The following is a 10,453-nucleotide window of genomic DNA, read 5'->3' as shown; positions in this document are numbered from 1 at the left end:
ACCTTCCATCTCCATTCCCCATAGTGGACCCTCCCACGCCCCCATGCCAGCAGTCCCAGTCTTAGGCCCACCCAGTAGCACAGGTCGCAGTTTGGCTGCAGGCTTACCCCCAGGCACAGCACTCTGGATCCAAGGAGCAGGAGTTAGACATTTATTGAGCACTGCCTAGAACTCTTGCTGAAGTGAATGGGAAAAGGAAACCCTACTTCCATGGGGGGAAGGCTGAGCCTACCTCGGAGAGAAGCCTGCAGGGAGTACAGTGGGATAGAGAGATGGGTCCCTAGTCCCTGGATCTAGCCATGGATTTTTTTCATCAGGTTCCCTTTTTGTTGAAGCTACTTGGAGTTCTGTTTCTGCTGTGAAGAAATGGACAGACAGGACGTTCCTGTCTGAGCCTCTGCTTGCCCGTCCGTAAAATAAATAGGAAGGAGTTCAGAGGGCTGGCTGTGGTCCCTGCCTCAATGGGTTGGGTAACCCTGCTTAGCAGAGCCCTGATCCAGTGTTCATTGAGCACCTGCTGTGTAGTCATTAACCTGAGCTCTTCTGAGTGTTGTTCCTTCAGCTCCTCCCAGCAGTTCCAGAGTCAAAACTGTGGTAGAACTCATTTCACAGCATTCATTGATTCAGGAAGTCAGTGTTGAGCACCTACTGTATACCAAGTCCTGTCCTGCACAGGTCCCATCATGAGGGGCTCCTGGTTGGGTGGGGAAGGCAGATGCTAATCTAATCATCATACAGAGTTATAATAACCCTTAGAAGAGTGACAAGTTAAAACATGAAGAATGGGCATGAGGAAGGGCTTCCTGGAAGAGGTGGTGCTAGGGCCAAGAGGGTGAAGACAGGCCAGAACAGCAAGATCAAATGCCCTGAAGCAGGTGAGGCTGGTGCAAATGGGTGAGGGGGAGACAGAGGTCACAGCTCATGGGCTGGGGAGCACCTATGGGTTTATTCTTAGGCTTGGGGTGGAAGTGTCCTGGAGTAGGGAGTCGAGACTGGATTTGTGACTTGTTGAGATTCTTCCAGAGCAGTTGATTCAGCTTTGCTGGCCTGGGTGTTCTGGCTGTAAAATGGATAAGGTGACCACTCCAGAGCCCTTGCCCCCTGCTCACCTCTACTCTATCTCTTTCTGTCTTGGGCTGACTCTCACTTTCGCCATGGTTCCCACTGTGAGTCAGGAAGCTTGTCTCCATTAGGGAGACAGGCTGCCTCAGTTTACCTCGGCAGATACCTCCCTCCTCTGTCTCTCTGGTGGCTTCTCAGTTTGGTCAGAGAGAGAGAGGTTGTGTCTGCCTCTGCCCTCAAGCCAGGATGAGGCTGGGGTGTCAGAGGCCTCTGAAGACCATGGGTTACAGGAGATGACATGGACAGCCCTGGCCAGGCCTCTCACACTTCACAGCCTGGGTCCCAGCTGCCAGCAATGCTCTTCCCCCAACTGGGTGCCTTTGCCAGGTCCTCCCTTTTTTGTGTGTATTTTTAAGAATATATATAGACATGCCATACAAATCATCCTTTTAAAGCGAACAGTTCAGTGGCATTTAGTACATTCACAATGTTGTGTAACCATCACCTTCATCTAGTTCCAGAACATTCTATCATTCCAAAGGAGACCCTGTCACCATGAGCAGTCACTCCCCATCCCTCTCCCCCAGCCCCTGACAACCACTAATCTGCTTCCTGTTTCTATGGATTTGCCTTTTCTGGCCATTTTATATAAATGGGATCATACACTGTGTGGCCTTTAAAAAAAAAAGTTTTTATTGATTTTAGAGAGAGAGGAAGGAAGACGTAGAGAGAGAGAAGCATCTGTCGGCTGCCTCCCACAGGCACCCTGACCAGGGGTTAAACCCAAAACCCAGGCATGTGCCCTGACCAGGAATTGAATCGGCGACCTTTTGGTGCATGGGACAACACTCAACCAACCGAGCCACACCGGCTGCCCAGTGTGATGTTTTTGAAGTTGATCCATGTTGTAGCGTGTTGAGTGCTTCATTCCTTGTATGGCTGAATAATATTCCACTGTGTAGATGTGTTACTATTTATTTATCCATTCATTCATCAGTGGACATTTGGGTTATTTCCACCTCTTGGCGATTGTGACTCCTGCTGCTGGGAACACGGTGTACAAGTTTTGGTGTGAATGCGTTTTCATTTTTGTTGACCCAGATCTAGGAGTGGAATTGCTGGGTCATATGGTGACTCTTTGTGTAACTAATCGGGGGACCTCCAGGTTGCTTTCCAGAGCAGCTGCGCTTTCACATTCCATCAGCAGTGCACGAGAGAATGCCAGTGTCCCCACCTCCTCAGCGCCACTGTGCCCATGTTCCTGAGCGCAGCCCTCCTCGCGGGCGTTAGGGGTGTCCCCCTGGGGCTTGATTGCATTTCCCTGGTGACTAATGACGCTGAGCGCCTTTTCACCTGCACACTTGCCGTCTGCATCTCCTCTGGGTATCTATTCAAATCCTTTGTTCATTTCTCATCGGGTTACTTATCTTCTTCTTATTGAATTATAAGAGCTCTTTATTCTGGCTATTAATCCCTTCCCACATATATGATTTGCAAATATTTTCTCCCATTCCGAGGGTTGTCTTCTCATGCTCTTAAGTGTGTCTTTTGTCGAAGAAAAGTTGTAAATGTGATAGAGTCCAACTTACGTGTTTTCCTCTGGTTGCTTGTGTTTTAGGGCTCCTAGCTAAGAATTCTCCTGGTCTCTGCAGCCACCTGTCCCTGTCCTCCCGGCGCGCCAGCCCCTCCCTCTGGCCACCCAAACCGTCCCCACTGGGGTTGGGGCGTCTGCCTCCGACTCTGCCCTGCCACCGGCAGGCTCTAGGGCAGCATCGCGCAGCCTCCATCAATGTTTAATAACGGGGCGCACGGAACCTTGGCAGGGTCGTGGGAAACCGCGCCCGGAACCACCTGCCCCTGGGTGGCGGCCACGCGGAGAGACCCCCCTCGCAGGGCGCGCTCGGGCGGAGAACCCGGGGCGCCGGGGACGGGCCCTCGCCCCCGTCCTGGGTGTTGGGGCAACTCAAACGCACGGCGCGGTCCCCGCCCCGCCTGGAACCGCTCGGGTTCCGGCCCAGCCCTGAGCCAACCCCGACCGGCCGGAACCGCCCGCGCCTGCCCCACGAGGCGGTTCCTGCCGAAACCAAAACACCCGGGAGGAGGGGGGGAGGGGCGGAGGGGGGAGGGGCGGAGGGGCGGAGGGGGGGAGGGGCGGAGGGGCGGGGGGGGGAGGGCAAGCCTCTCCTCTGCAAGTCTCCCAGTTCTTAGGGTTGGGGGGCTGGGGAGGTCACGGTCCGTTGACAAATGCCTGGCAGCTTTGGGGCAGGTCCTGGCTCTGCCTTCAGCTGGCTGTGCGGGTTCCCTGTGGGAGAAATGGGGCGTCTAACCCCCTTTGAGGGTCGTGAGAGGTGAGAGAGCCAGAACCCGGGAGAGCCCGCTACGGGAAGCTGTTGCTAATATTATCCTCCATAATATTAGAGCCATGGTTTGTTCAGGAGGACAGAGATTCATTCCACCCTGGCCCAGCCCACCAGGGGCTGGTCCTGCACCCCAGATTTGCTAGGTAGGGGGCCTGCGTCTCCCTTGACCGACCCCTCCCCCTCCCCCTCTCGCCCTGTCTCTCTCTGTATATCTCTGTCCTTTTGTCTCTACTCTCTGTCTCTCCCAGTCTCTCTCTCTGTGTCTTATCTCACCTCCCATCTCTCTTTGTCTCTCTGTTTCTCACTGCTTCTGTCTCTCCCTCAACCCTGCTCCCAGGCTAGCCCTCCATCGGCCAGGTCAGCCCAGGCTGGCCAGTGTCTTTGGCCCAGGCCTCCTGCAACAAACCCAGATTCTAATCTCCCCCCTACCTTCCCCAGTGGAGCCAGCTCCAGGAAGCCTGGGGCACTCGCTTCTTGGAAGACCTAAACCACATAAGAATTGCTTTCTAACCCTGGAAGCCCAGCAGCTCAGCACCTAGTCTTGAGTCACAGGGTTTCCCCCACCCTGCAGTTTTTAGATGGGGAAACTGAGGCCGAAGTCATGAAGACCCATCACTGGTCATCTTAGTTCAGCTTCTGGGCTCTGAGGTTCTCTGCTGCCTTCCAGCCTACTGTCCTCTGGGCCTACCCCATGAGCAGTCAGCACAGATGGTGCCACAGGGACAGGTTGGGCGGTGACACCCCCACCCACCTCCTGGAGCGGGTTTCCCAGTGGCCAGTCTGGCAATTGGCCCAGGCCATGTCCCAGTGGCATTGATGGCTGCCTGGTGCAAGCCAGGAATGAGGACCAGACAGTGAGGTTTGAGACAGGACCAAGGAGGCTCTGGGGTCAGGAAACCCCACAGTGTTGCCACCCTCCCTCGCTTTCACCTTGGTGGGGACAGGGGCAAGAAGGGAACCTCAGGGCTTCTCGGGCTGAGGGTCCCTTCCTAAGAAAGCCCCCCAGGACTCCTGGGGGCCCCCAGTTTTGGATACCTCCCTCCGGCCTGGCCTTGACTCTACAATACTATGTCAGGCCCGGACCCTCCCAAACTGGGACATCAACCCACACAAGGCAGGCCCTGAAAGTGACAAGGAATGAATGAACAAATGAGCAAGCAAAGACGTGACATGCAGAAAGGTAAGGTCATAAAATCCGAAACCTTAATTCTTAGCATACCTGGGGGCTTCCACCCCAGTCCCCATCTGAAGCTGAGAACTGAATAATACATTTCAGGGTGGGACATTTGATGACTTGAGTCCCCCCAAGCACATTGCGGTCAGGAACCTGTCAGGAGCCTGACACTCGGGGTTCTAATCCTTCCTCTGCCATCTGTCTGCCTGGATGACCGTTTCACCTCCCTGAGCCTCAGTTTCCCTATCTGTAAAACAGACATGGTGCTCGTGTCTCTGGATTGCTGGGGAAGTAAGTGGATCTGTGTGAAGCCCGGACAGGCCTACTGTCAACTGCGAGTGGTAAGCCTCCTCCCTCTGACAAGGATTTAAATTACAGAGATAAAATCAGTGAGAGAGACTGAAGGACAGTGGTAGCATCTGGAGGCAGCTGACCACCTGATGACTCAGAAGGGCCCCTGAGTCTCCCTCCCTCCTCTTGGCCACCTGTCCCTTTCAGCCTCTCTTTTACCCAGATCCCTTTGCTCCCAGAGCCTCAGTCTCCCCCCGGCCCCCATGAAATGGGACCAAACAGGGGTCCTTGATTCTCTTCACCATCCCCACCCAATCCACCAGTGAAATTGTTCCCAAATCCAACCCCTTTTCATCACCTGGTCCAGCCCCGTCATCATCTCTGGGACCAGTACAGGCACTGCCTCCCTGGTCTCCTCGCTTCTACTCTCCTCCCCCACAGACTCATCTCTCCATGGTGGCTGGAGTCAGATTCATTCTTCCCCTCTCCAGAATGCGCAGTGGCTCCCTTCTCTATCAGGGTGAAAGCCAGAGTCCTCCCCTTGGCCACAAGGTCCAAGGCAGCTGGTCTTGCTGCCCTTACGTCCTCCCCCTCACCCCTTGCTCCACTCAGGCCTTCTCAAAGCTCCTCCAACAAGTCAGACACTCTTCTGCCTCAGGGCCTTTGCACAGGCTGTGACTCTGCCTGGGACCATTTTCACCAAGACGCCCAAATTTCTCTCTCACCTCCTTCAGGTCTCAGCTCAAATGTCATACCCGCCCACATGCCCTTTCTTCCTCTCCTGCCATCAGGAGTCTGTATTTTGTTCTAAGCAGTGTCAAATCAATGTACTCAAAATAATCAGCCCTGGCCTGTCTGGCTCAGTGGTTAGCTCACTGGTCTGCCCACCAGAGGGTCGTGGGTTCAATTCCCTGTCAAGGGTACATACCTGGGTTGTGGGTTCAATCCCCAGCCCCAGTCAGGGCATGTGAGGGAGGTAACCAATGGACATGTGTCTCTCTCGCATTGATGTTTCTCTCTCTTTCCCAACCCCCTCTCTCCCTTCCACTCTTTTTAAAAAACAGTGGAAAAAATATCCTTGGGTGAGAATGAACAAAATAAGTAAATAAATAAATAAATAAAATAAAATAAAAATCACACTGATAATAAGAGTAATTTACCAGGAGCCTCCTGTGCAGCAGGCCCTGGGCTGAGGGCTGGAGACACAACTGGAGACAATTGAGATATGTCCCTACTGTTGTGGGAGTCATGGTCTGGGGCAGGGAGGGAGCTGGACAGCATGAATAACATGGGACACCGGCCAGAATTGGCAGAAGGAGAGCTTGTCCAGATTGGGCAGCTGCTGAGGGCCTCCTGGAAGCGGTGGCATTGGGGCTGAGGCCCTGAGGGGCTGTGGAGGGAGATGATGTGGGAGGGCAGCAAGGCTAGACCTCATTGGGTCTTGGGGGCCTTGAGGAGGGCCTTGGTCTTCACATTAAGAGCCGTGGAGCACCCTGGGAAGGCCTCAAGGTGGGTGATAGGGTTTGGTACATGTCTCTCAAAGGAAAGACATGACCCCATGTGGCCAATCTGGTGGCCATGTGTTTCCCACCAGTTCACAGATGGGGAAACTGAGGCTCAGAGAGGTGAAGTCACTTATACAACCAGGAGCCTGTGATTTTCTTCCCCCACTCCCATGTGGCCCAGTTGCAGACGGGGCATTATCGGCTCTGCTTTACAGGCCAGGTGCTGTCTCTCCTCAAGTCCCCTGGGAATGGAGTCAGCCTTCCTCCGCCCCCCTCTGGCGTGTCTTGCCAAGTGTCTTACGTTATTCATACTTTGCACCCGATGTCCCTCCCCCAAGCAAACTTACTGGGGGACTTTCTCACAGGGAGGAAATAGCACAGCCAGTTTCACAAGTGGGTGGCCAAAGCCACAGGCCTGGTTTTGGTTTGCAAATAGCATCCAGCTCCAACTGCCTGCTGCAGCCCTAAGAGGTTTGCTGAGCCACTACCCAGGGCTGGCTGGTATTGTGAGAGGAACAAGCCAAGAGCCTGCTGTCCAGGCCGGGAGGGCACCCAGGCCCAGGGGTGGTCAGGATCCAGTGCAGTGAGCCCTTGTCCCCACTCAGCCTTGATCATTTCAATCCTCAGCTGATGCTTACTTCATGCTTTGCTGAATTAGCGCTTTTTTTCTTTAACTCAGACTTTTTTAATGAGGTATGCCTGTTCTTTTTGAACTAGCACATTTTGTTCTCCCAGTGAGCATATATTAAACGCCTCTGTGTACCAGACTGTGTACCAGGCGTTCCCTCATTTAATCATCCCAATTGTCTTATATAAGTCAGTGAGTGAGTTTTCCTGGGGCTGCTGTAACAATTGACTGTAACCTGGTATTTAAAACAACAAAAAATTTTCTCTCCCAGTTCAGGGGACCAGAAGTCCAGAATCAAGGTGTGAGCAGAGCTGGATCCTTCTGGAGGTTCTGAAGGAAAGTCTGTCACAGGCCTCTCAGTTTTGGGGGGCTGCTGACCCGTGGCTTATGGCCACATCATTCTAATCTCTCCCTCTGTCTCCAAATGACCTGCTTCCTGTCTCTCTTTGTCTCCTTTTCTCTCTTATAAGAATACCTGTCACTGGATTTAGGATCACTGTAATCCAGGATGATCAGCGGTTGAGCATCAACCTAGGATCCAGGAGATCGGGGTTCGATTCCTCGTCAGGGCACATGCCCGGGTTGTGGGCTAGGCAGCCTATCAGTGACTCTCTCATCATTGATGTTTCTATCTCTTTCTCTCCCCCTCCTTTCCTCTTTCTGAAATCAATAAAGATATGTGGGTGTTGTTTTTTTTTAAAAAGATCTGCAAGTAATTACATCTGCTGTGCCCCTTTAAGTTCATGTTCTAAAGTTCTGGGAAGACATATCTTTGAGGGGGCCACAATTCAACCCTCCCCTGGCAGGTATTATCAGCTCTACTTTACAAGCCAGGAAACAGGCACAGAGAGGTGAAGTCACTGATCTGAAGGGCTAGGACTTAAACCCCAGCTGCCTGGAGCCTGGATTTACTCATGTCACTGTTCCACCTGTGTGCTAGGTCCTTGGGGAACAGAGAGGAACAAGAATTGCAGCATCAGCAATGTGGCCTTTGAACCTCAGGCTCCCAGGTACTCCATGGATTAGAGTGGGCTGTGTGGTGTCCTCCAAAAGACATGTCCACCTGGACCTGTGACAGTGACCTTATTTGGAAATGGGGTCTTTGAAAATGTCATTAAGGCAAAGATCTTGAGGTAAGATCATCCTGGATTTAGGGCCCTAAATCCAATGACAAATGTCATTAAGGTAAGAAAAAGGAAAGGGAGATCTGAGATAGAGGAGAAGGCCAGGTGATGAAAGAAGCAGAGATTGGAGTGGTGCTGCTACAAGCCAAGAAACACTAAGAATTCCCCAGAAGCCAGAAGAGAGGCCTGAGATGGACTCTCCCTCAGAGCCTCCAGAAGGAGCCAGCCCTGTTCACACCTAGATCTTGGACTTCTGGCCTCCAGAGCTGTAAGGGAATAAATTTTTGTTGTTTTGAGCCAGTTTGTGGTACTTTGTTTTGGTAGCCCCCAGGACACTCCCGAACTTCCTCCCATCCCAGATAATGGTCCCCCTGCCCTCCCCAGCCCAGAGAGGGCAATGGCTACACCCGGACACTCTGGTCAGGAGGAAGGAGGCATGCAGTTTTCTTTTGGGCATTTTAGGGGGCTGTGGGCTGTGGACTCTAATGTGCTTAGAAACTCCAGATGCTTTTCAAAGTGTAGGAACCATCCACCCTTCCTTCCCCAGGCATGCATGAGTTTCTTGTATGTCTGCAACTTGGAAAACACTGGTAGTGTTGGATTTTGTAGCTTTTGCTAATCAAGTGCATCTAATTGGTGTTTCAATTCACATCTTTCTTATTTCCAATTGATGCTAAACATCTTACTGCACATGTTTCCTCCTCCGGGTTCTTCATGGGCTTTTTATATATGTTTGAGACTATTCCTCTGTCAGTTTAGTATATTGCAGATATCTTCCCCTAGTTGTTGTTTTTTCGTTTGTGGGTTTTTTTTGTTGTTAGTTTGTTTTTGTGTCTTCCCCTAGTTTGTAACTTGCCTTTTAATTTTCTTCAAGGTGCCTTTTGATTAACAAAGTCCAAATCTCAATATATGCAAATTGATCAATCTTTTCTTTCTTTTTAAAAAAATATGTTTTTATTGATTTGAGAGAGAGAGAGAGAGAGAGGAAGGGAGAAGGAGAGAGGGAGAAACATCAATGAGAGAGAACCATTGATTGTCTGCCTCCTGCACACCCGCTACTGGGGAATCAGGCCCGACACCTGGGCGGTACTGGTTTCGGAAATGAGGAGGCGACCGCTCAGTGCGTGGGACAGTGCTCAACCAACCGAACCACACTGGCCAATCTTTTCAAATATAGATTATGTCTGTTGGCTCTTGTTTGGGATCTTGTTTTCTGATCCTTAGATTGACTACATTTTCTACCAATACATTCAAGCTTTATTTTATTATATTCTTGCATGTAATCCCTTTACCCACTTGAAATCAAGTTTTGTGTATGATGTGGCATAGGATCCAATTTAATTATTTTCAACATGGACTCTTACTTCCCGGGTCCTTTCATGAGATAACCTCCCATTCCCACTGCTGGGTCAGACCCTCTCCATCTTGGAGCAAAATTCTTTACTTGCATCTGGTGTCTGTAGACATTTAATTCCAATCCATTGGTCTGGTGCCAATGTCCCTATGACTCAATTACAGGCTTTGTAATGGGTCCCAGTATCTGGTAGGACAGGTAACACCACCTTATTCTGAAGAAGTGTCCTGACTGCAACCCTCTGCTCTTCCATGTAAATTTTGGAATCATCAAGTTCCAGGGGAAAAAACAAAAACATCTTTTGACTTTGATTGGGATTGTGTTAAAATGTCACATGGGGGAATCAGTGTCTCTGAGCCCCCACCTTCCTGTCCATGAATATGGTAAATCTCCATCTCCACTGCTTCCCGAGTATCTCTGAATACAGCTGTGTCTGTTTCCCTGCAGGGCTGAGAGCACCATCTGCCTCATTTCTTCCCCTTTCCTGATGCAGGGGAGCCTCCATCGGATCTGTTTCACCAGGTCATTCTTTTCTCACTGCGTAACTTACTCCACCTGAGGTTTTTGGGTGGGTCCGCTTTCACACAGCTGGCATCTTCCTCTGCCTGTTTAGGGATGTGTGTCAAGTTCATTTTAAGTTCCTGGCTTATCTGTCCTGTTCCTGCTTCTGATGGAAGCTGTGGTTCAGTGATTTTTTCTGGTGAAGCAATGGGTTTCTCCAGATCTGATCATTTGGATTTCAGCCCATTTCCTCAGGGACATCAATAACAAGGCCAGTGCCAGTCCCCCAGTCTCAGGGAATGGAGTAAAACCCCAGTTGCCCTAAAACCTCAGGTCACCACTTGTCACTCCCCCTGTCCCCACCTCACCCAGCATCTCCAGGAGAGGCAGTCCCTGGAAGGCGGTCACTCTGTGTCCTGAAAGTGCCCTTCCCAGGGGTGAGAAGGGGCAGTCC

The sequence above is a fragment of the Miniopterus schreibersii genome (genome assembly GCF_964146895.1).
Source record: "Miniopterus schreibersii genome assembly, chromosome: 4".
NCBI lineage: Eukaryota > Metazoa > Chordata > Mammalia > Chiroptera > Miniopteridae > Miniopterus > Miniopterus schreibersii.
Note: the sequence above shows the minus strand (reverse complement) of the source record.